Genomic DNA, 25,552 nt, shown 5'->3' on the forward strand with positions numbered 1-25,552 from the left:
TGCTAGTCACTGCATGGTCTAGCAGTGAGAGCAAAAGGTCACAGACTCACTGAGTCACCTCAGACGAGTGAGGGGAATCACCCGCGGGACCATCCACCAGGGTCCTGGTGGCTCCTCCATCACTAACCATTGTTAAATGGAGACTGAGTGTTTTTCTCACAGGTCTGCTCTAGTTCCACATGAATTAACTCAGGGCACTGGTAGGGCCTGTGCTGTGCAGGAGGTCAGGCTAGGTAACCACACCGGTCCCTTTTAGCCTTGGACTCTGGGAATCTCTAAGTGCCCCACCCCAACTCAGCCCAGAGGACTCTCCTCCGCTTCCTGCCCTGAGCTCCTATCTTGCTGAGTGTCATTAAACAGCTGCCGCATCCCATCCCAGAGGTGGCTACATCATGGCGGTGGGTTAAAGGAGACAGACGGGGGGGGGGCGGGGGGTGCTTGTGCCCCTGCCATGGAGGAGTGGGAGTCATGGGGGCTGCTTAAGCATGGCCTGGTGATTCTATAAAGAGCTGTGCTGCCCTGTGCAGTGAGGCTGGGCCCCTGGAATTCAAAGAAATGCCCTGAGCTTCCCTATGCACTGGGGAGCAAGGGCTGGCTGTTTGAGCACAGTCCTGGGAGCCCGGACACCTGGGTCCTAATTCCTTATGCGCTCTGCAGCCTTGAGCACGTCACACCCAATCAGACTTTCCAAAGTGGCTCCCATCTCCAGTTGCCACCAGGATCAAGGGACATCGGCCTCATCGTCCATGGGCCTCAGTTTCCACTGGTAAAAGGAGGCAGTAATGTTCATTCCCTGGCCTCTTTGGGGGGCAGCAGCTAGTGTTTGTACAGTGCTGGGGCATGGGAGTGCTGAGCACTGGGGCCCATCCCCCTGGTATTGGGAGCCCCACCTTCATCATGGCTCCAAACTCCCCAGCTCCCCGGAGGGCTCAGACCCCCTGGCAATGGGGGGTCAAAGAAGCTAGAGGGTTCTTTGGAGGGTTATTGATGGAGCTGCCTGGAGCACCAGGCATCCAACTCTGTGCCAGACCGGGCCAGGGGGTGGGGATGGGGACTTAATGAGCCATCACGGCTCTCATGCTCCTCTCCCTATACTGCCCCCTACAGCACTCCCCCATAACCATCCCCTGCATCTGTCCTCTTCCTGTAACCACGCCCCACATCCCTCTTCTCTCGTTGATCCCGAGCCAAGTCCAGGGGATTCTGCAAGAAGGGTTGGACTGTGGGGGGGGCTGCCGGCTCTGGCTGGGGGTGCGGGCTCTGGGGTGCGGCTGGGGATGAGGGGTTTGGGGTGTGGGAGGAGGCTCAGGGCTGGAGCAGGGGGTTGGGGTGCAGGCTCTGAGGGGTTTGGTGTGCAGGTTGCCATGGGGAGAGGTGACTCCCACTAACCCTCTCTCGCAGCAGCAGCTCGAGGCTGAGTGAGAGGTGCTGCTCCCCCGCAGCTCCGGCGGGGCTGGGTCAGGTGAGGGGCTCCTCTCCCCCGCAGCTCCAGTGGGCCTGGGCTGGGCTGGGCCAGGGGAAGGGCTCCTCTCCCTGGCAGCTCCGGTGGGGCTGGGCTAAGCCAGGGGAGGGGCTCTTCTCTCTGCCTGCACGGCCCTTGAGAGCCTGTTGCGTGGCCGAGCAGCTTACAGGGAACTTAGGCTGCAGATCACTTGCTCTTTGGGGCAGGGACCTGGAAGACTGGGGGCACCGCAGGAGACAATAACAGAGCAATAACGCCCCTGGCCACACCAGGCCATTGTTCTGCGCTGGTGCCGCAGGGGCTAGATGCACCATTCACCTGTGCAGGGGCCACATGCTGCCATGCTTCTATGTGCAGCATGTGTGCAGGACAGAGTCAGTGCACGGGGACCGTGAGGTCACCGGGAATCATTGTCACCCTGCTGGTCTGTGAAGGGGAGACAAGCTGGGGAGTCTGGCGGCACCGGCTGTGAGTGCTGTGGGTGATTATGAACTCTGGACGGCCACATCAGGCTGTGATGGCTAGTTTGGGTGTGAGGCTCGGCTTGACCTTTCCAAAGTCCCCGGACCTCCAGCCTGAACTAGAATTTGGGAGCTAACGAAAGACGGTCGTTGGCTTCCCAAGCTCTCCCATTCAGAGGGAATAGCTCTGGACCAGGGACAGGCAAACGGGTCTACTGGGGTGAGGTCACTTGGCAAGGCAGTCACCTGGCAGGGGCCTGTGATGACTTGGGGAGGCTGAGCGGCTGACACCGTGGGTGGGGGATGGGGGTGGGGGGTCAGGCTGCCGATCATAGAATCATAGAATCATAGAATATCAGGGTTGGAAGGGACCTCAGGAGATCATCTAGTCCAACCCCCTGCTCAAAGCAGGACCAATCCCCAATTTTTGCCCCAAATGGCCCCCTCAAGGATTGAACTCACAACCCTGGGTTTAGCAAGCCAATGCTCAAACCACTGAGCTATCCCTCCCCCATATCGATCGGTTGTTTTCGGTGCTATTACAGAGTACAACTGTGTCAGAGGTCAGTGTGTGGACGCGTTTCCAGCAGGCCCATCCCTGGGGGTGGAGTTCTGGGAGAGGGTCTGGGCGTGCCTGAAGGGTCAGCGCTGTGCCATGGGGCTGACCCATATGGCCCTGTGGGACCTCCAGCAGGGTCTGTGTAATATCACTGGCATTGGGATTAATTGTTCCCGACTGGCATAGGTCCTACCGCACACACCAAGATGTATCTCCTTGTTCCCAGCTGCTCCTCTCCTCCCGTCTCGTGATGCCCCAGAACGGAGGAGCTCGGCAGCGTGCTTTCCCAGCCGGGTGCTTGGGGCCAACCCAAAGCACCGTCCGTACCACCAGCTGCTGCCTTCCCTTCCCAGAGGGGCACGCAGAGCTCCGGGACCTGTGGCTCCCAGCTGGGCTCCAGAGGCTGCAGCTTTTGCCCATATTTTGCTTCCTTAAGGGATACCATCAATTAACGCTCACTCTCTCTATTTACAGTGAGCTTCTTGCTGGCGAAAAGTGCCAGCTCCGCAGGGCACCAGTAGCTGCAGGGCCTTCCTCCAGCCCCCCTGCCCCCATTTACAACACAGCAGCACCTGCAGGCCCTGAGCAGAATCATGGCCTCCTGGTGCCAGGTGCTGCACAGACACAGAGTGAGAGAGAGTCCCTGCCCCAAAGTGTGACAGTCTGACTAGACAAGACAGCCACACGGAGGATGATTATCCCCATTTTACAGATGAGGGGCTGAAGTATCAAATGCCTTTGCCAGAATCACGCATGGACTCTGGCAGACCCAGGCAAAATTCTAGCCTTGTCCCTTAGCCCCAAGCCTGGCCTTCCTCTCTAACCCCTCTAAAGTGCAGGGGGCTCAGGCACCCCAACCCCTTGGGGACAGGAATATCACATGTCCAGGGGAACCCCTAGGAGTTTGGTGCCATAGAGAACACAATGTATCGGACCCTACCAAATTCATGGTCCATTTTGGTCAATTTCGTGGTCATAGGATTTTCATGATTTCAGCTATTTGAATCTGAAATTTCACATTGGTGTAATTGTAGGGGGTCTTGACCCAAAATGGGGTTATGTGTGTGGGGCGGGAGGTCACAAGGTTATTGTAGGGGAGGTTGTGATACTGCTACCCTTACTTCTGCGCTGCTGGTGGTGGTGGCGCTGCCTTCAGAGATGGGCAGCTGGAGAGCAATGGTTGCTGGCCAGGAGCCCAGCTCTGAAGGCAGCGCCACCGCCAGCAGCAGTGCAGAAATAAGAATGGCATGGTATGGTATTGCCACCCTTACTTCTGTGCTGCTACCTGCAGAGCTGGGCCCTCAGTCAGCAGCCACCACTGTCCGGCCACCCAGCTCTGAGGGCAGCGCCACCTCCAGCAGAAGCACAGAAGTAAGGGTGGCATGGTATAGTATCGCACCCTTCCTTCTGCACTGCTGCTAGGGATGGGGGGCCCTGCCTTCAGAGCTGGGTGCCCAGCCAACTGCCGCTACTCTCTGGCTGTCCAGCTCTGAAGGCACCATGGAAGTGAGGGTGGCAATATTGCAACCCCCATAAAATAACCTTGTATCACCCCCCATCCCGCAACTGCCTTTGGGTCCGGACCCCCAGTTTGAGAAATGCTGGTCTACCCTGTGAAATCTATATAGTATAGGGCAGGGATCTCAAACTCGAATCACCAGGAGGGCCACATGAGTACATTGGCCCAAGGGCCACATCACGGACACCCCTCACTGCACTGCCCCCAGCCCCACCCCCAACTCCACCCCTTCCATGTGGCCCGACCCTTCCCCCCCTCTTCCCACCCCTTCCCTGCCCTATTCCAACCTCATCCCCAAATCCCCGCCCCTGCCCCACCTCTTCTCCACCTCCTCCCCTGAGCCTGTGGCTCCCCGTTCCTCCCCTGTCCCTCCTGGAAAGCACTAAGCGCTGCCAAACAGCTGTTTAGTGGCAGGAAGCACCTAGTGGTAAACAGAGGAGCAGGGACATGGTGCGCTAGGGGGAGGGGGAGCAGGAGGAGGGGAGCTTGGAAATAACCTCGCGGGCCACGTGTTTGATATCCCAGGATAGGGTAAAGGCACAAAAAAGACCAGATTTCACAGTCTGTGACGCATTTTTCATGAACGTGAATTTGGCAGGGCCCTAACAATGTGGCATTTGCATTTGCCATATAAACTCCAGCTGGTGCAGACATTTGTGCCCAGTGCACCTTTTGCACCATCTGCTTTCCCTTCCCCCCAGAAATAACCTGTCTGTCTATGTCTTCCTGCTCTGAAGCTATGTGATTTACACTACCTGGGAATCTGGTTCTTACAGACTGTGCAATGCTTCTCAGGAAAGAAAACAGGAAATTTCCAGACAAAAAATTCTGTTAAATGGAAGTGAAGATTGTGACAGCAAATAATTGAACCTTCATGTTCAGTGAATTTTAGAAAACATTATAAAAGCAAAACACTGACCCATCAAGGTCATTTACAGAAATATCCTATTGCCTTTGAAGTGCCTTTATCTGACCTGCAATGTAAACACGTCCAATCTCACTTCACACGTTTCCAGAACGGCCTGCCCCAGATGACCTATGTTTCCTGCACCCATGTCACTAATTACATCCTCCTGCCGGATGTTTCTGCTTCTACCTGCCACGCTTTCCTGGGTCTTGGCTTTGTGCTGTGCAAATGCAGACACTTGGTCTGCTGGAGGTTTCCATAAGGAAACACTGCAGGGAGGATTTTCCTTCTCCTGAGTCAGTAAAAAAGGAGCTGGTTCGTCCTCTGCTCCCCCCTCTGGGGTCGCTTGTCCCTGCCCACTCAAACCGAGGCCTTCATGCCTCACAGCCAGATCTGTATTATCCAAAATAGACCAGTTCCCAGCCCCTCTCCCCCCTCAAGCTGGACTGAAACAAACAAAACCAGGTCTTTAGGAAACGCCACATGGAGGAAAGCAGGTTTGCTGCCTCCCAGCCCTAGCAGGTCATGTCTTTGTGGTCTGCCTCTCTGGTGTGCAGTATGGCTGAGTGTGCTAGTTGGCATGTTTGTGAACATGTCTTTGTGTGTGTTTATCTGCCTCTTTGTGTATACATGTCTATGTGTGTGCACCTCTGTGTGTCTGTACCTGTATTGCTGGGTGTCTGGGTGTAGCTGTCTGGTATGGGTCTGTGTGTGTGTGTTCATAACGTCTCCCCTGCTGCAGCACTGGCTCTCTATTCACTGTTTGTCCCTGTTAAAGGGGGAGGAGTGGGGTGTAGGAGGGGGATGCCCAGAGTCTTGAAGTGCAGACTTGCAGCTCCTCACAGCGACAGCGAGAGGCCAAACACAGACAGCCCTGCTTTCTATGTAAGCAGGGTCTGAATGAACTCTTCCCTGACAGAGAACTGGAAGGGGGAGAGATTTCAGAAGCAAACTGTATTTACGTGTTTCAGAGTGGTAACCGTGTTAGTCTGTATCCGCAAAAAGAACGAGGAGTACTTATGGCACCCACGAAAAATTATGCCCAAATAAATATGTTAGTCTCTAAGGTGCCACAAGTACTCCTCGTTGTATTTTCATGAATACACCTACTCTGTCTAGGTGTCCAGCAGACAGGAGCTGTGATGCTCAAAAGTGATCAACTTTGGCTAGTGTTGGGTTACAAATCACGTTAGTACTGAATGTGGAGATAGTGAAATGCTGTTACCAATGTTGTTGTCTTTATTGTATGAATAAAGGGGAGCAGAATTGTGCTTAACCTGTCCCAAATGAAGGGTTCATCCTCAGCTGAAAGAACCTCGTTAAGCCAGGGGCTCGAATGCCAGAGCCCTGTGAAAGAGGGGTGGGTACAGGTGTGTGAGCTAAGCGGGGTGGCCAGCCAGCATAAATGCTCCAATGGCAGAGCAAGCAAGGTGCCTTCTTCCCTGGGTGGGAGGTGAACTCACACAGGTGCACCTCTGAACCCTGTGTCCTCACTGACCAAGGACAACCTCTGTGAGTGGGGTGTGGTGAGGGAGCAGAGAGGGGCACAGAAAAGGAACTGTTGGTTGTAGAACTTAAGAACATGAGGCAGAAAAGTCTGCCCCATGCACTCCGGGGTGGGTGTCCTGCTCACAGTTTGAATCCTGCTTGTGGCATTTTCCCTAATGAATGTTGGATGACTTCCCTCCTTTCATTAAAAGTTTATTTTCTACACTCAGACTCCGTGCATGCGAGTGGGGAAGTATTGCCTCACAGAGGTGCCCAGGGACGGAGTGTAATTTTCCCAGGTTACTGGGTGGAGGCTGGAACCGGTTCTGTGTTGTATTGTTGAACAGATTTGAACCCAGCCCTGGTTGCTGCCGGCTCCATCTGGCGGAAGGGTTACATCTGTAACTTGTCTAGACACTGAGCGGAAGCAGGAAGATATTTCCTCCTGGGTTCACAAAAAGGGATTTCTCTGTGACCCTGGAATAGTGTTTAAGGCAAAAGGAGGAGCCAAAAGGAACTGGGGCTGTCCCTCATAGGTGGTGCAGGGGACAGGGTCTGTTCCCAGTGGAAGGGGCCAGGAACCTGAGGCTGTCTTCAATGGGGGATGCAGGAACCAGGGGGTGTCCCCACTGGAAGGTCCCGGAGACAGAGGCAATGGAGGAGTTGCAGGCTATCCCCATTCGGGGGGGATTGGTGCAGTGGCTGTGGTCTGACTCCATAGGGAGGGATGGAAAACTCCAGTCCTGGCAACTCACAACCATTAACAATGTCATGGCACCGTTCCCAGAAGCCAGGGTGTTAACTCAGAGCCCTGGCCTGATGCCCACACTGCTTGTCATGTTCCTCCACCTTCAAATTCCCCTTGCAGTGCCAGCTGGATACAGGATTCCTCTTGCCTCTCTGTCCTGCCATTAGTAAGCGGTTCAGCTATATTCACCTGCTGGCTCAGATCCTGTGCACTACTTAGGACTAAATCAAGAATCGCCTCTTCCCTTGTGGGTTCCAGGCCTAGCTGCTCCAAGAAGTAGTCACTAATGGTGTCTAGAAATTTTATCTCCGCATCCAGTCCTGAGATGGCATGTTCTAGTCAATATGGGGGTAGTTGAAATCCCCCATTATTATTGGGTTTTCTGTTTTGTAGCCTCTCTAATCTTCTTGAGCATTTCACAGCCACCTTCACCGTCCGGGGTGGTCGGTAGTATATTCCTACAGCTATATTGTTATTATTCAAGCATGGAATTTCTATCCATTTCTCTCTGTATGTTACTGGTGTATTACGGTAGTGCCCTGGAACCCCAATCCTGGACTAGGACCCCATTGTGCTGGGTGCGGTACATTATTAGCTGTATTACGGTAGCGCCCAGCCTCTCCAGCCAGGGACCAAGGCCCCACTGTGCCAGGCACTGCACAAACACATTGTCTGATAATCTGCCAGCATTCAGAGCGCACCTGGCACACTCTGGGTATTGGCGCAACACGACAGATTGTACATAGTTAAAGCAGAGACCAATCCCAGAGGGAAACAAAACGGGATCTGACTATCCCATCCTGAGCATGCGGCTGCTCACTGAGCTTTGTCCCTCTCTGCTCTCCATACCCGGTACCCATCTCCCACCAGCCTGCTAGTGGCATGTTCAGCTTCTCCTAGCTGGTGGGGTAAGTGGGCTGCAACTCTGTGTGAAACAGGTTAGTGGCGATATTCTGCTCTGCACCAAGTCGTGTGCAGACCGCAAAGGCGTTCATCTGGTTTTCAGTTGCACTGTCAAAGGAGCAGAGCTGTCAGTCTGTTACTGAAGGGCATGCGGACCCCTGGGGCTGGACACGAGAGCATGGACTGAGCCCTGGTCTGCACTGCCAACCTGCATCGGTGTCACCACCTCACTCGGGGGTGGGGACAATCCCGTTCTAGCGACCCAACTCCCGGGGGGACAGAGCTGTGCCACAGGGGGGCCAGTCCCGCCACCATAGCCGCCCCCTCTCGGGGCAATGGCTTCACTGTGCCAACAGGGGGAGCTCTCGTGCCAGCGTAGGCAGCGTCCTCACAAAGTGCTACAGCTGCAATATCACTAGCTGCTTTATAAGCCACCGGGCTATTCTCTGCAGCCTCCTTCCTGCCATTTCCTGTGGCAAACTCAGCCAGGTACCTGTGGTAGTCCCTTCCATTTTATAATTCAAACTGGAGCAGGTTCAGAGAAGGGCTACTAGGATGATCCGAGGAATGGAAAACTTGTCTTATGAAAGGAGAGTTAAGGAGCTTGGCTTGTTTAGCCTAACTAAAAGAAGGTTGAGGGGAGATATGATTGCTCTCTATAAATATATCAGAGGGATAAATACAGGAGAGGGAGAGGAATTATTTAAGCTCAGCACCAATGTGGACACAAGAACAAATGGGTATAAACTGGCCACCAGGAAGTTTAGACCTGAAATTAGACGAACCTCTAACCATCAGAGGAGTGAAGTTTTGGAATAACCTTCCAAGGGAAGCAGTGGGGGCAAAAGATCTATCTGGCTTTAAGATTCTACTCGATAAGTTTATGGAGGAGATGGTATGATGGGATAATGGGATTTTGGTAAGTAATTGATCTTTAAATATTCAGGGTAAATAGGACTAATCCCCTGAGATGGGATATTAGATGGATGGGATCTGAGTTACCCAGGAAAGAATGTTCTGTAGTGTCTGACTGGTGAATCTTGCCCATATGCTCAGGGTTTAGCTGATTGCCATATTTGGGGTCGGGAAGGAATTTTCCTCCAGGGCAGATTGGAGAGGCCCTGGATGTTTTTCGCCTTCCTCTGTAACATGGGGCACGGGTCACTTGAGGGAGGATTCTCTGCTCTTTGAAGTCTTTAAACCACGATTTGAGGACTTCAATAGCTCAGACATAGGTGACGTTTTTTGTAGGAGTGGGTGGGTGAGATTCTGTGGCCTGCGCTGTGCAGGAGGTCGGACTAGATGATCAGAATGGTCCCTTCTGACCTTAGTATCTATGAATCTATAACAGAAAACCTTGGACTCGCCTGTCGCATTAGCTGCTGGAACGAGGGATAGCTTAGTGGTTTGAGTATTGGCCTGCTAAACTCAGGGTTGTGAGTTCAATCCTTGAGGGGGCCGTTTAGGGATCTGGGGCAAAAATTGGGGATTGGTCCTGCTTTGAGCAGGGGGTTGGACTAGATGATCTCCTGAGGTCCCTTCCAACCCTGATATACTATGATTCTATGAATGGGACTCCAGGGAGCTGGGCTCAGCATCTGGCTCTGCCACAGACTTCCTGTGCAGCCTTGGGTGAGTCCCTTCATCCACCCTGAGCCTCAGTTCTTCTGTAGCCGGGGAAGTGCTTCCCATCCCCCCACCCCCCACATGGAGCCGATGGGGCTGGCGGGGACAGGGGTGAGATAAAACCCATCATTTTCATCACAATTTTGCATGGGGGAAAAAACCCCTTTCCTGCCCAGCTCTCCTCATTAGAGAATCTTGCAGCAACAGGGGCCTCTACTGAACCAGATTCCACTGTGACCGAGCCCGCAGCCGGCAGCTACTTCTGAGGAGCCCGGGCCCTGGAAGCTGTCTCCTCCCCAGATGTTCTGTTATGTGATCTCGCTCCCCTCTCGCCTTGAGCCCAGTAGCCCACAGGTCTGGGCCCATGGTTGGAAGAGCAGATTCCTGATTTTCTCCAGACCGGGTGTGACTCACAGCTGGAGTCTGTGAATGGGAACTGTCCCCTGAGCTGGGCGAGAACCCAGGAGGGCATGGGGGAGGGGCAGCGTAAGCCCCCTGTTTTCCCACGTGTAGCCCTGAGCACCTTTGCCAGTGGGGAAAAAGGAGGAGGTGATCTGCATCTCCCCAAGGCCTCTTCCTGTCCTGCGATATGGAGAGGGTCATGAGGAAGGGGTGAGGACACCTCTCTCCAGGGGGCTCTGCTGCTTTCCTGCCTCTGCTCCTGTCCCCCCAGTTGCAGGTGTTTCCAATGTTGCCCTTCCCCTCCCCAAATCCACAGGCAGGTCAGCCCCGCCATGGGTCCCTCAGATCTGGGGACCGGGCATGCACAGTGCCACCCACCCTGACTTCCAAACTCGGGAGGCAGGGCCCAAGCAACCCTGGGACTGGTTTAAAGGTCTCAGACCAAAATCCCCTCGGGGTCCAGCCTCTGAGCCTTTCAGTCCTGCTGGGGTCAGCTCTTTGGTCTGTTCTCCTCAAGCAGGCAAGCCAGGAGCTGACATTCCCTTCATCCCCTGCCTGGTCATACACATGGGAAGGGGTTTGGGGTGACATGCGGAGGGTTTGGATGGAGTGTGGAGAAAGGGATTTGTGGGTGATGTGGGGACAGTTGGGGGGGAGTGCACGGGGAGAAGCGTTGGAGTGATGTCTGGAGGGTTAGGGGCAGCATGTGAAAAGGGGTTTGGGGTGACACGTGGGGAAGGGGTTGGGTGGAGGGTTGGCATCAGTACTTGGAAAAGGTTTGGGATGAGCATGTTTGCAGGAGTTGGGGGAACATGTGGGGAGGGTTTGGGGGGCACATGGGGTAGGTTTGGGGGCACCACGTGGGAGGGATTTGCGGGAGCTTGTGGGAAGGGGGGCTGTGGGGAGGATGTGAGTGTACCATGTAGCGAGTGATTAAGAGGTACAGGGAGGATGTGGGAGCACTACATGGGGAGGGATTTGGGGAACATGGGGGGCACGTGGGGAGAGTGGGGGGGGTGGATTTGGGGGAGCATGTGGGAAGGGTGGGGGGGCTTGCGGTGAGGCTGTGGGGGCATTATTCAGGGAGGTATTGGGGGAACACCCTTCCTCTGCCCCTGCTCCCCACACTATGGCTCCCTGGAGCTCCTGTGGAATGCACTGAACTGGCCGTGACCCCCCACCCCCAATTCCCACTGCCCTGGCCTGAAGTCATCTTGGTTACCAGTGTGTTTGTTTACCGTCCCCTCTTAGGGCAGATGCAAGGCCTCCCCTTCCCTGCCAGGTCCCCCCCGCCCGGAGCTTGGAGCAGGACGGTGGAGTGAGGGCTCATGGTGTTAGTCATAGGGGGCCAGGGTAGCTGGTGCTGAAGGGCTGGGAGCGGGATTCCCAGTTAGCCCCAGAGCCAGGGGCTCCTGCCATCATTCCTGCCTGGCCACACCAGAGTGCAGGCTCTGGGTCCCTTCCCCAGTCCCCGCCCAGGCACTGACCCCTGGGGCAGCAGGTCAGCAGCAGCAGGGTTGCTGGGCGGGACAGGACTGAATCAGAGTGGGTGAAACCCAGCGACCCACCCTTGTGTTTGGGATTCAGCACATGACCCTGAGCCAGTGTTGGAAGCCGGGTGCTGGAAATCACCCTCCTGTTTGTGCAGTAGTGCCTAGAGGTCTGTCTGTGTCTGTCTGTCTGTCTTACCACGGGCTCAGTGACTGGTACTGGTGACGGCTCAGCAGACTGGCCCTGCTGCCGTAGTGCTTAGCTAGCTCCGCATCTCCACTCAGCTGCAATGACACCTTGGGAAGCAGTCGTGGGAGTTCCCAACCTGCAAATCCAGGCTCCAGCCAGCTCCTGAGACTGCCAATCGAATGGCTTGCACTGATTTGGGTGGGTCACCTGGGACCCCAAACTCACTGCACCAGCTGAGCTAAGCCTGGGGCCCAGAAAGGAACCCCCGGGGCCCCACCCCATTCCTTCCCCCATTACATAAAAGAGCTGTATGGTCCTGTGGGACGGGGCACAGGGAGCAGCCGGGGCTGTGGTCTGATGGATGCACTAAGCAGGAACCCATGTGCATTGCCAAAATCTCTTGCCAGGCATTTTTATAGCAGTGGGGGCGAGCCCTGGGTCTGCCCATGCTGGGAAGTGACGGCTCCAATCCTGCACTGCGGCTCCACCATTCCCAAGGGGTGGATTGCTAGCTACATCCCCCATCCCAAATACAGTATGTGCAAGTGTATGTACAGGGGGGAGAAATCATGTGGCATCTTCTCTGCTGCTCTGCCTCCCACACGATAGGAAAGGGCCATCCTGCCAAGCCCTAATTCCAGGCCTGGGCTCAGGCCCAGCCTGCTTGGGGAGGCTGCACAGCCTGAGCTGACACCTGTGCAGCTTCAGGCACATCATGGCACCTCTGTGCCTCAGTTTCCCCCCTCTTTAATGGGGCCATCAATCCTGTGGGGGGACAAGGTGGCTATGCAATGGCTACAGTCACCTCTCAGATGCTGCCCCGTGACAGGTGGCTTCTGTCCCAACCACGTGGGGCCTGCTTTGCACTATTGGACATGCATGTGCAAATCAGCAGTGAGTGTGCACAGCAGTGTGAAAAACTGGGCTGACTAATGGAAGGTGGAGAGAGGCAGCTGGCTGTGACGCTTGGGGGTACCTGTAGCTCTGTGGGGCAAGAAATCCCAGATCTGGGTCATCCAGCATCCCCGGGGGCTGCGAATGCAAATGGCGAGCCATTAAATGCGCTTCACTCCTTAACTAGCCCAGTGGGAGCACAGATTAACTGGGTAATGGATGTTAGCAGATGGAGCCCAGACTACAAACCTCCAGCCTATATATAGCCCCTTGTTAGTGGCTGTATGGAGTGAGCAAAGAAATCAGCCACTCACTGAGCCTGCTCGGCAAGTGCTGGGGGTGGGGGTCTGCCCAGCGGGACGGGTGGGGGGTGTTAGTGGGTGCTGGGCCAACAGGCAGGAGGAGGAAGAAGGGTGCGAGTGCGGTATGGGAGCCAGGGTTACAATGTGCTCAGCTAGGTGAGGAGTCACTTGCTCAGGCTGGTCGCGTTTGGGCTGGGCCCTCCTCCAGCTGTGCCAGAACCATCAGCGAGAGAGAGAGTGTGCACGCACACTGCCCCCCACGGGCGAGAGAGGACAGCCTGTGTGGGTGTGCCCCTGTGTCAGGCCTTGGAATCTATGACTATGAACCTGCCCATGTAGTTCCCATCCCGAGTGGAACATCCCAGATTTGGGAGGGGTCAGAGACAGGCCTCCCTTCTCTGGAAGTGGTTCTGGGCCAGGGCTCAGCTGTCCCTGCCCCCCGGGTTCCCCAGTGTCTGGCTCTGCGGTTTCGATTCATGCCCATTTTAATATCAGTTGGGAGCTACTGAGCCCTTTGGTGAGAGCAGCTGTTGGGGCCAACTCAACACTCCCCACCCCACCACCCGGCTGAACGGGGCTTTCCTTGGGCAAAGCAGCAGAGGCCATGGGGTGACCCAGGAGCCGCGCCCATGGAGAGCATGCAGGCGAGAACACGCGTGGGCTGTGGCTGATGCCTATGTGCTTACAGGGAGCATTGCAGGTCCCTGCGACGGGGCAGCTGTGCCCTCGGGGGACCTTGCGTGTAGCCCGGCCTGTAACTGATCCCGGCCGCGCTCTGCTCCCACTGTGCCCCAGCCCAGGATGATCTGCCTGCACGCTGTGCAGAGCCGCCAGGGCGAATCCGAGCCGGCAGCAAATAATTCAAGTGTCAGGGGCCCTTTGACAACGCTCTGAAGGGCCCTGATTTCCCTCCCAAGCGCTGCACAACGCCGGGCGCAAGGTGAGTCAAGCTGGCGCGATAGTCCTGGGAGCAGACAATGGGCGTTGGATGATGGTGCAAAGGATATTCCTGCCCACAGCGACCCCTCTTGCCACCATTTCCCCTATAGCTTTGCTGGGATGATCTCCCTCCACCTGCCAAGTGAGTAGCACAGTCCCTGTTACGCAGCTGGGGAAGGCCCTGCGGGGCCAGCAGCCTCTCCTGCTGCTCTGTCTCCTACACAAGGGAGCCAACAGGAGGTGAGAGGCTCCTCCACAATTGGATTGTGTGTGTGTGTGTGTATTTGCAGGCACAGTAGTGTATGTGTGTGTGTGTATCTTGGGCAGGGCATCGCCCTCTAGTGGCCAGGCCAGTAGGGATACAAACAGGCCGTTCCAATCCCCAGTGCTGGGTGCTGTGGCTGTAACTCCCCCCGTCCCCCAGGAGAGCCCTGCCTTCCCTTTTTGGGCAGTGAGGTGCTAGTCACTGTGCTGCCTGGCAAGGGGCCAGCTCTCTCTAACGGCTCCAGGCACCACAGGTCCTTTCTGGGACACAGCCCCTGGAAACGGTGCTCCCTGTTCTCTGGGAAACAAGAGCAGGGCGCCCAGCCAGCGCCTCTGGAGGGGAGCGCAGCATGGGGCCTGCCAAGCAGGCCTCTCAGGAGAGAATTCCTGGCTCCCAGGTCAGCTGTTTGCTCCAGCGTGTTTCCCCAACCCTGGGCAACGCTCGGATGCTCCACAGCTCAGACCCTGGTGTGAATAGCACAGCTCACCCAGAGCACCTTTCACTGGGGGAAACTGAGACAGGGCCACCCAGGGGGTCAGTGTCAGATTCTGGCCTGCCTAGTTCCCCATTGTGCTCAACCTACACCTTCCACAGCTGCCCCGAGGGTCCCCAAAATCCACTTGGGGGGGTCTTGTGAGCTGGCCTTTCCCACAAGCTCCCTGCTCCCAGCCAGGGCAATACCATGGGCATTCTCCAGGCACAGCCACAGGGCCCCCCAAATGAGAGAGCATTAAAGGGGACTGGACATACTGGGGGGGTCCCATTATCCACCGCTTCATCCCAGGTCACATAATCATCTGTCCCCAGGAAACATGCTGCCGGATTGTGCCCAGCTTCCCTGAGGGGAAGAGCAGGCTCCAGATGCATAGAGAGATTGGCCCAGTGCAGGTCCGTCCACCTCCCGTCCCCCTCTAGAGCTGGACCCCAACTGGGCAACTGTCCCCAACCTTCCGTAATGGGCTGAGCCAGGACATCCCCCACACGGTTGTGTAACTGCGGTGTAGACATTTGGGACCCTCCTGGGTAATTCACTCTCTGGAGCATCCTAGAGCCACCAGGGCTCAACACAGCTCACCCCCAGCTCGCCCCACAGAGACTCTCACTCCAGAGACACGAGACGATTCACAAATGAGCAACCCACAGCGGTTCCATATCACGATGGGCCATATCTGGGTGCCTCACAGTCTCCTCATGCATCTCTGTGGGGTGGGGCAGGGCTAGGATCCCCATGGGACAGATGGAAACGGAGGTTCAGAGACCCACACTTGCAGGGTCATCCAGGGATTGGGTGATAAAGCAAGGAATTAAACCTGGATCTCCCAAGTACCCATGCTAGCGCCCCGACCATTGGGCCAGTCTTCCTCTCTTCTGGCCTTACGTTGCCAGCCGCAGATGGGACAGGCCCAGCCTTGCGTGGGCGCTCCCCGCAGATAGATCAGCATCCCCCTTGCTCGCCCTCCCCCCGAGACGGGCCAGCCCCGGCCTTGCACAGGCCCCCCAACCCACAGACACAGATGGGCCGGCTCCAGCCTCTCTCAGCCCCCCAGCCAGATGGGCTGGCCCTGGCCTTGCACGGCCCCCCAGTAGACGGGCCGGCACCCACCTCACACAGCCCATTCTGCACCATGGAGCAGAAGTTCAGGATCTCCCCAATTATGGTCATTCTTTTCAGCACATTGTTGGCAGCTGGGGGAGAGCAGGGAGTGGGGGTGAATTGCGAGGACACTCAGGAGATGGGGCTGAAAAACACATGGGGTACAACATACCCCTTGGCCTATGCCGGGGAACTGCTTACATCTCACTAGCACCCCTCACCCCAACCCTGAGCCCCCAGCTCTGCCAGTGCCCATCACCCAACCCACAGCCCCCTCCTGAGCCCTCACCGCAAGTTCTGCCAGTGTCCCTCACCCCAACCCTCAGCCCCCCTCCTGAGCCCCCAGCTCTGCCAGTGTCCCTCACCCCAACCCTCAGCCCCCCTCCTGAGCCCCCAGCTCTGCCAGTATCCCTCACCCCAACCCTCAGCCCCCCTCCTGAGCCCCCAGCTCTGCCAGTGCCTCTCACCTCAACCATCAGTCCTGTTCCCCTCCCTCTGCTATTCCCCACCTGAATCTCCTCTCCATTCAGCTCTCATTGCAGCTCAGCCCTGAACTCCATCCTCGGCTGGCTGTGGATCGGGAAGGGGGTTCAATGCAGATGCCAGGGAGGGGGCGATGGGGGCAGGGGGAATGACACTTACACGTCAGCCTGGGCAGCAATGATGCCATCTGCTCAGGTCTGTAGAAGTTGGAGCGGATCTGCACCAGCACGTCCATGTTCTCGGTCACCAGTTTCTGCAACAGAAACAATCACCATAGTAAATGGGGGCCAGCCAGACCCAGAGCCAGCCAGGCCCGACTGACCCAGAACCAGAACCAGCCAGGCCCAACTCACCCAATGCAAGAACCAGCCAAGCCCCATTCAGCCAGAGCCAGGGGCTGCTGCCATGGGACTCTTCCCTGGTATCATTATTTTGCCCAGTGCCAGCACCTCCAGCTCTGAAGGGAACTCCCAGACACGGATGTACTGAGCCCCATATAACAATCACATGAACCTAGGAGCGGTGGCCCTGTGCTCCCCGCAGTTAGCTGGGAGCTGAGGGGATATCTCCACTGGGGACACAGCAAGTCAGTGACAGGTCTGGCTATAAAGCCCAGGAGTCCTGGCTCCCAGCCCCCACCCTGCTCTATCCTGTTAACACCTCACTGCTTCCAGTGAACCCAGGAGTCCTGGCTCCCAGCCCCCCTGCTCTACCCCACTAACTCCACACTACTCCCAGTGAACTCAGGAGCCCTGGCTCCCAGCCCCCCTGCTCTACCCCGTTAATACCACATGGCTCCCAAAGAACCCAGGAATCCTAGCTCCCAACCCCCCTGCTCTAATTGGCTAACCTCACATCGCTCCCAGAGGATCCAGGAGTCCTGGCCCCTCTGCTCTAAGCACTGACTCCTGCTGCCTGCCCAGCCCATAGCCCTGGGGAGTCAAGTGCAGCCAGTAGTGGCTCCTTCCACCCCAGCCTCCTACCTTCAGCTCCACCACCTGTGAGGTGACCTGCCACATGAGGTTGTCACTTAGGAACTTCATGCTGTAGGGACCCAGCAGCTCAGCCAGTGTCTGCATCTCTGGGAGGAGGGGAGCAGATCATACACGGGGCGTTAGCTCCTTCTGGCCTGCTTGGGTCATGCCCAGGTAGGGTGACCAGATGTCCCAATTTTATATTTTATATTTACTTTATTTTGCATCCCCTTCCTCAGCCCCAGAGCCAGCTGTCCTGCCACCATGCATCCCCAGCCCCGTCCCGTCACTGTGTCCCCAGCCCCATCCACAGAGCCAGCCGTCCTGTCGCTGTGCATCCCCAGAGCCGTCCTGCTGCTGTACATCTCCACCCTCACCCCAAAGGCATCCCGCCACCATGTGTCCCCAGCCCCAGAGCCAGCCGCTGTGTGTCTGAATCCTCATCCACAGAGCCAGCCGTCCTGCCACTGCGGGTCCTCACTCCTATCCCCAGAGCCAGCTGGCCCGCCATTGTGTGTCTCCACCCCCTGTCCCCAGAGGCAGCTGTCCTGCCACCACGCATCCTCACCCCTGTCCGCAGAGCCAGCCAGAGCCAGCTGTCCCACCGCCATGCAGCCCCCTCTGCATCCCGCCGTCATGCGGCCCCATCATCAGGACATGGAGCTGCCACAGCTCACCTGAGACGTCTGAGAACTCCTCTGCACTGAAGCTCTGCTCCCCCTCCCTGGGGACACTGATGAAGGCCTACATGGCCGGAGAAAGCACAATTGCCCCAGTGCTGGCCTGGCGCAGCAGCGCCTCCAGGTACCTGCATGGAGCCAAAGAGCATCCACTTACACCGGACAGCCAGGCCCAGCACTGTTCTCCCAGCCGGCTCCTAGTCTGCCCTGCCAGAGCGCAAACTCCCTTGTACCGGTGTGTGAGCATGGGATGGGATTGAGGGGCACTGGCAGAGCTGGGGGGAGCCCAGGGCTGGGATATCAGAGTCTGCGGGTCAGGATTGAGGGGCACTGGTTAAGGGAAGCTCTCACATGGGCAGCCTGCCCCCTCGTTGGTTCTAGAAATAGATTTTTGTTTCTTCTCCTCCCCAGCCCTATTTGCCCAGGAAGTGCGAGATTGAGGGGCCTGACTGTCTCCCATTGCAGCCCCATGCAGGGCAGGGCCACCTGTCGCTCTCCAAGCACCGGTTTTCCAGCTCCATGGAATCCCCAGGTGCACAGAACCACAGAAATGTGGGGCTTGAAGGGACCACAAGAGGCTACATAGGCCAGGCCCCTGCGCAGAGGCAGAAAACAACGTCCGTCCCTGACAGAGGTTTGTTCAACCAGTTCCTACAAACCTCCAGCGATGGGGATTCCACAACCCCCTCGGAGCCTGCTCCGGAGCCCAGCGACCCCAAGAGTCAGGAAGCTTTTCCCACTAACTGAGATCTCCCTGGCTGCAAAGAGTGGATTCCTTCATGTCCCATCAACGCACATGGGCAATGGCCTTCTTCAGAAGAGACCTGACCATAGCTAAAGACTGTTGTTAAATCCCCCCTTGGCCTTCTCTGCTCTATACTCAACATGCCCAAGACTTGCAACCTCTCCTCATAGGTCAGCTTTTCCCACTTTTCCCATCCCTCCAGGCATCTCGCAGGCTCTCCTGCCCCATGGCCCAGGGGTACTCAGGGCTCTCTCCTGCCCTGTGGCCCAGGCCAGGTTTCCCCCAGCCCAGGCACCCACCAGTTGGTGTAGATGGTGGTGAGGGTCTGCTCCCCGCTGGAGTCCAGGGGCTGTGTCTGCTGAAGCAGGACGTTGCGGATGATGCGGCTGGCGTCCACACACGTGAACTGCCCCAGCGACTGGATGAAGGTGATATAGGAGCGTGGGCCAGCCAGCACCTCAGAGGGATACGCAATCTCCTGCATAGCCCAGTTGAAGGATCTGTAAGGGGATGGGGGGGCTCAGAGGGGGCCCAGCACAGACCCCAACAAAATCCCCCCTGAAAGCACCCAGCCCCGCTCCCGTGTTCCCTCCAAATGGGCATATCCCAGCATAACTCAGCTCAGAAGCTGGCTGGGGATTGTGGATGTAACAGCATCAATAGCTGACTCAGTTTCCCCTGCCGGAGGGCTATGAGCAGGGACGCGCTTCTACACCATCCCCGACCACCTGCCTGAGGACCATGGACAGGGACACACCCCACATCTGTTTCTGCCTACCTGTCTGAGGGCCATGGACAGGGACACGCCGTGACCCCCTCCCCACCCGCCTGCCTGAGGGCCATGGACTGGGCCAAAAGAAATCTGATGAGGTTCAACAAGGACAAGTGCAGAGTCCTGCACTTAGGACGGAAGAATCCCATGCACTGCTACAGACTAGGGACCGAGTGGCTAGGCAGCAGTTCTGCAGAAAAGGACCTGGGGATTACAGTGGACGAGAAGCTGGATATTAGTCAACAGTGTGCCCTTGTTGCCAAGAAAGCCAATGGCATTTTGAGCTGTATAAGTAGAGGCATTGCCAGCAGATTGAGGGACATGATCGTTCCCCTCTATTCGACATTGGTGAGGCCTCATCTGCCATACTGTATCCAGTTTTGGGCCCCACACTACAAGAAGGAGGTGGAAAAATTGGAAAACATCCAGCGGAGGGCAACAAAAATTATTAGGGGCTTGGAACACATGATCTATGAGGAGTGGCTGAGGGAACTGAGATTGTTTAGTCTGCAGAAGAGAAGAGTGAGGGGGGATTTGATAGCTGCTTTCAACTACCTGAAAGGAGGTTCCAAAGAGGATGGATCTGGACTGTTCTCAGTGGTAGCAGATGACAGAACGAGGAGTAATGGTCTCAAGTTGCAGTGGGGAAGGTTTAGGTTGGATATTAGGAAAAAAATTTTCACTAGGAGGGTGGTGAAGCACTGGAATGTGTTACCTAGGGAGGTGGTGAAATCTCCTTCCCTTGAAGTTTTTAAGGTCAGGCTTGACAAAGCCCTGGCTGGGATGATTTAGATGGGGATTGGTCCTGCTTTGAGCAGGGGTTGGACTAGATACCTCCTGAGGTCCCTTCAAACTCTGATATTCTTTGATTCTATGAAATCAAACATAGATTTTGGCGAACAGCAGAGAGGCTAACAGAGGGAGTTTGCCTGGGATCTGTCTGAGAGGAAGTACGCTAAGGGCTGCATTAGGGAGGCTCTGTTGATGAGTATCTGAGTGTCTGTTGTGGGGACAGTTTGACAGTTTGACCATATGCTTGATTGGTTGTTTGAAAAATGTGAATTGGGAGTGCTTTGTTCCAGGTGAGCCTTGAGTGGGAACAGAGACTTGGTGGGATAACTCACATGACTGGAGTACTGTCATGGATGGATATAAACTGTTCAGGAAGGGCAGGCAGGGCAGAAAAGATGGGGGAGTTGCATTGTATGTAAGGGAGCAGTATGACTGCTCAGAGCTCAAGTATGAAACTGCAGAAAAACCTGATTGTCTCTGGATTAAGTTTAGAAGCTTGAGTAACAAGGGTGATGTCGTGGTGGGAGTTTGCTATAGACCACCGGAACAGGGGGATGAGGTGCACGAGGCTTTCTTCCGGCAACTAACGGAAGTTACTAGATCACAGGTCCTGGTTCTTATGGGAGACTTCAATCACCCTGATATCTGCTGGGAGAGCAATCCAGCGATGCACAGACAATCCAGGAAGTTTTTGGAAAGCGTAGTGGACAATTTCCTGGTGCAAGTGCTGGAGGAACCAACTTGGGGCAGAGCTCTTCTTGACCTGCTGCTCACAAACCGGGAAGAATTAGTAGGGGAAGCAAAAGTGGATGGGAACCTGGGAGACAGTGACCATGAGATGGTCAAGTTCAGGATCCTGACACAAGGAAGAAAGGAGAACAGCAGAATACAGACCCTGGACTTCAGAAAAGCAGACTTTGACTCCCTCAGGAAACTGATGGGCAGGATCCCCTGGGAGAATAACATGAGGGGGAAAGGAGTCCAGGAGAGTTGGCTGTATTTTAAAGAATCCTTATTGAGCTTACAGGGACAAACCATCCCGATGTGTAGAAAGAATAGTAAATATGACAGGCGACCAGCTTGGCTTAACAGTGAAATCCTTGCTGATCTTAAACACAAAAAAGAAGCTCACAAGAAGTGGAAGATTGGACAAATGACCAGGGAAGAGTATAAAAATATTGCTCGGGCATGCAGGAGTGAAATCAGGAAGGACAAATCACACCTGGAGTTGCAGCTAGCAAGAGATGTTAAGAGTAACAAGAAGAGTTTCTCCAGGTCTGTTAGCAAGTCCAAGGAAATTGTGGGCCCCTTACTGAATAGGGAGGCAACCTAGTGACAGAGGATGTGGACAGAGGATGTACTCAATGCTTTTTTTGCCTCTGTCTTCACGAACAAGGTCAGCTCCCAGACTACTGCACTTGGCAGCACAACATGGGGAGGAGGTGACCGGCCTTCTGTGGAGAAAGAAGTGGTTCGGGACTATTTAGAAAAGCTGGAAGAGCACAAGTCCATGGGGCCGGATGCGCTGCATCCGAGAGTGCTAAAGGAGTTGACGGATGTGATTGCAGAGCCATTGGCCATTATCTTTGAAAACTCATGGTGATCGGGGGAGGTTCCAGGTGACTGGAAAAAGGCTAATGTAGTACCCATCTTTAAAAAAGGGAAGAAGGAGGATCCAGGGAACTACAGGCCAGTCAGCCTCACCTCAGTCCCTGGAAAAATCATGAAGCTGGTCCTCAAAGAATCAATTCTGAAGCACTTAGAGGAAAGGAAAGTGACAGGAACAGTCAACATGGATTCACCAAGGGCAAGTCATGCCTGACTAATCTAATTGCCTTCTATGACAAGATAACTGGCTCTGTGGATGAGGGGAAAGCAGTGGACATGTATTTCCTTTACTTTAGCAAAGCTTTTGACACAGTATCCCACAGTATTCTTGCCAGCAAGTTAAAGAAGTATGGGCTGGCTGAATGGACTATAAGATGGATAGAAAGCTGGCTAGATTGTTGGGCTCAATGGGTAGTGGTCAATGGCTCTATGTCTAGTTGGCAACTGGTATCAAGTGGAGTGCCCCAAGAGCCGGTCCTGGGGCCGGTTTTGTTTAATATCTTCATTAATGATCTGGAGGATGGCGTGGATTGCACCCTCAGCAAGTTTGCAGGTGACACTAAACTGGGAGGAGAGGTAGATATGCTGGAGGGTAGGGATAGGATACAGAGGGCCCTAGACAAATGAGAGGATTGGGCCAAAAGAAATCTGGTGAAGTTCAACAAGGACAAGTGCAGAGTCCTGCACTTAGGACAGAAGAATCCCATGCACTGCTACAGATTAGGGACCGAATGGCTCGGCAGCAGTTCTGCAGAAAAGGACCTAGTGGTTAAAGTGGATGAGAAGCTGGATATGAGTCAACAGAATGTCCTTGTTGCCAAGAAGGCCAATGGCATTTTAGGCTGTATAAGTAGGGGCATTGCCAGCAGATTGAGGGATGTTATCGTTCCCCTCTATTCGACATTGGTGAGGCCTCATCTGGAGTACTGTGTCCAGTTTTGGGCCCCACACTACAAGAAGAATGTGGAAAAATTGGAAAACTGGGATTGTTTAGTCTGCAGAAGAGAAGCATGAGGGGGGATTTGATAGCTGCTTTCAACTACCTGAAAGGGGGTTCCAAAGAGGATGGATCTAGACTGTTCTCAGTGGTACCAGATGACAGAATGAGAAGTACTGGTCTCAAGTTGCAGTGGGGGAGGTTTAGGTTGGATATTAGGAAAAACTTTTTCACTAGGAGGGTTGTGAAGCACTGGAATGGGTTACCTAGGGAGGTGGTGGAATCTCCTTCCTTAGAGGTTTTTAAGGTCAGGCTTGACAAAGCCCTGGCTGGGATGATTTAGCTGGGGATTGGTTGTGCTTTGAGCAGGGGGTTGGACTAGATGACCTCCTGAGGTCCCTTCCAAGCTTGATATTCTATGCTTCTATGATTCTATGACAGGGACATGCTGCGTCTCCTCACCCACCCGCCTGAGGGCCATGGACAGGGACACACCATGTCCCACTCCCCACCCGCCCGCCTGAGGGCCATGGAGAGGGACACGCCGCTCCACTGTCCCTACCCACCTGCCTAAGGACCATGTGCAGGGACATGTCGCGCCCCTGTCCCCACCCGCTGGAGGGGCATGGGCAATGACACACCGCACTCAGCCAACCAGCCAAAGGGGCCAACTACCTGTTGAGCCGCGTCTCCAGGTGGCTGCTGAGGTACTCGGCAGGCATGACCACGTGCTCAAACACGGTGAATCTGGGGATGTGGTTGATGCTCAGGGAGAGCTTGCTCAGCATCTGGTGCAGCTTGTCCATGCTGGGGGCAGAGACACCAGCACAGTCACCGCTTGCCGCAAATGGCTCTGGGGCCCGGGTCCAGGACCCTTCCCCACACCTGTCAGCCCAATGTACCCTAGTGCCCAGACCTCAAATGTGGTGGGATCATTCAGATGAATGGGAAACTGGGCAGCCCGGATGCCTGAGTTCACCACCCCCTATGCTCTGAGGGATGACTGGCAGTCCAGACACCTGGGTTCACCCCACCTCCACTCCGAGCAGCGATGTGCAGCCCGGATGCCTGGGTTCTCCACCCCCTCTGCTCTGAAGGGCAATGGGCAGTCCAGACACCTGGGTTCACTGCCACCTGCGCTCCACAGAGCGATGGGCAGCCCAGATGCCCGGGTTTGCTGCCACTTGCTCTCTGAGGGGCAATGGGCAGTCCAATGAACCAAGTGTATCTTGGGCAGTGGGCAGGCTGGGAGTGCTTTTGAAGGGCCAGGTACCAGTGTCACTTCTCGGGTGTGAGCCATTGGCCCCTCTGGGGATGCAGAACCTGTTCCCCCACTGTCCCTGTACCCCCAGCCATCTGAGGCACAGAGGAAGGAGTCCTCTGAATGGGAACAGCCCCCCAGGGATGGCAGAGCAGCTCTAATGTCCCTTGGGAGCCCTCCATGCTGTGGGCTTACTTGGTCCCCACAATCCGGTCCTTCCTCTGGATCTCGGCCCCCAGCTTGTCCCACTCTGACTCCCTCTTCGTGGGGGGCTGCTTGTGGGCCTTCTTGTTCTTCTCCTTGCTGATGGCCCCGCTCCTCCCCCTCCCTCCAAGAGTGACCTGAGCACTGGCAAACAGCAGTTCAGCAGCGGAGGGGGAAGTGCTGGGGAGGGGAAGAGGGGGAACATGGTATGCTCGGGAGATGAGGTGGGGGAGGGCTTGGCTGCCGGTTGGTGCAGAGCCTGCAGGAGGAGCCCCAGGAGCCAGCAGAACCAAGCTTCTGCCTGCACAGCTGCCCGGCCATGGGGCCCCCTGTCATTGGGGGTCCCTGTGCCAGGACAGCTTGTGTTTTACTGTAAATCTGCCTCCGACAATACCCCATCTCAGCAACTGCTCATCCACCCAGCAGAGTTTTAACAAGTTAACACCCTGGGGGACCCTGGTGTGAGGGAAGTGGGGCACACAGAGCTCCTAGCATGAGGGGCAGGAGGAAATGGGGGGAAGAAGGTGCACACAGGGCCCTTGGCCTGGGGCAGAGAATGGGAGATGTTGGCATAGAGGGAGGGGAATAGGACCCCTGGTGGGGAGAGGGGATAATGGAGAAACCTGGTGGGGGGAAACAGGAAGTGGGTCTGTCACAGGGTCCGCACAGGTTCCTGCCCACTTGTCCCTGTGCTCAGGCTGGTCAAAGAAAGAGTCCCAATGCCTCTTTCAGGTCTTTCACCCATGTCTTTTTATTTACAGTGCTTTGTGCAGCCCCAATTCCTCCAACACCAGTCCCCGCACTGACCCTTTCCTGGGTCTTCTGGCCTCCCTACAGTCAGTGGAGACAGCACTTCAACCTCCTTGGCCTCTCCCCTGGCTAGCTGTTCCCTGGGCTTTTATCTTCTCCCAGTCACCAGCCCAGCTGGCTCCACTTGGCTGAGCTGATTCCCCTGAGCCTGCCCTCGTTAGGGCCTGGAGCTGAGCTTCTCGCTGAGTCTCTGGGTCCTGCACCCAGCCGCTCTGCTGGGAAGCAGGGGGGAACCACCCCTTCAGCAGGGCATCCAAGAGGTTATACCTCTGTCCTGCCACAGGGACAAAGAAGGGAATGGGGACACACACAGAGGCTGTGTCATGTGGACAAGAATGGGGTACCGGGTATGAGAGGAGGGGAGGATGGAGGCACCCACCCCGGCAAGGATGAGTTGCAGGGGGGAGTTTCAAGTCCCTGCCCTTGAAATAGAGGGGGATGGGAGGGTGGCATCCAGGGAGCTGGTGGGGGGAAATGGGAGGGTGCACGGAGCCCCTGGTGTGTGCCATGAGCTTGTGTGACGGTTCTTGAGGTACC

The 25,552-nt window shown here is 55.7% G+C and overlaps 1 long non-coding RNA gene across 1 annotated transcript; it reads right to left on the minus strand.

The window, feature by feature from the left end:
• Positions 1 to 15,788: 15,788 nt before the first annotated feature.
• Positions 15,789 to 17,300, minus strand: LOC122458365. Its single transcript, XR_006278382.1, has 3 exons — positions 17,216 to 17,300; positions 16,392 to 16,485; positions 15,789 to 15,841 (listed from the first exon to the last, which is right to left on the minus strand). It is a non-coding gene; the product is annotated as an uncharacterized LOC122458365 (long non-coding RNA).
• Between the last annotated feature and the right edge of the window lie 8,252 nt (positions 17,301 to 25,552).

This window comes from Dermochelys coriacea, chromosome 20 (genome assembly GCF_009764565.3).
Source record: "Dermochelys coriacea isolate rDerCor1 chromosome 20, rDerCor1.pri.v4, whole genome shotgun sequence".
Taxonomy (NCBI): domain Eukaryota; kingdom Metazoa; phylum Chordata; order Testudines; family Dermochelyidae; genus Dermochelys; species Dermochelys coriacea.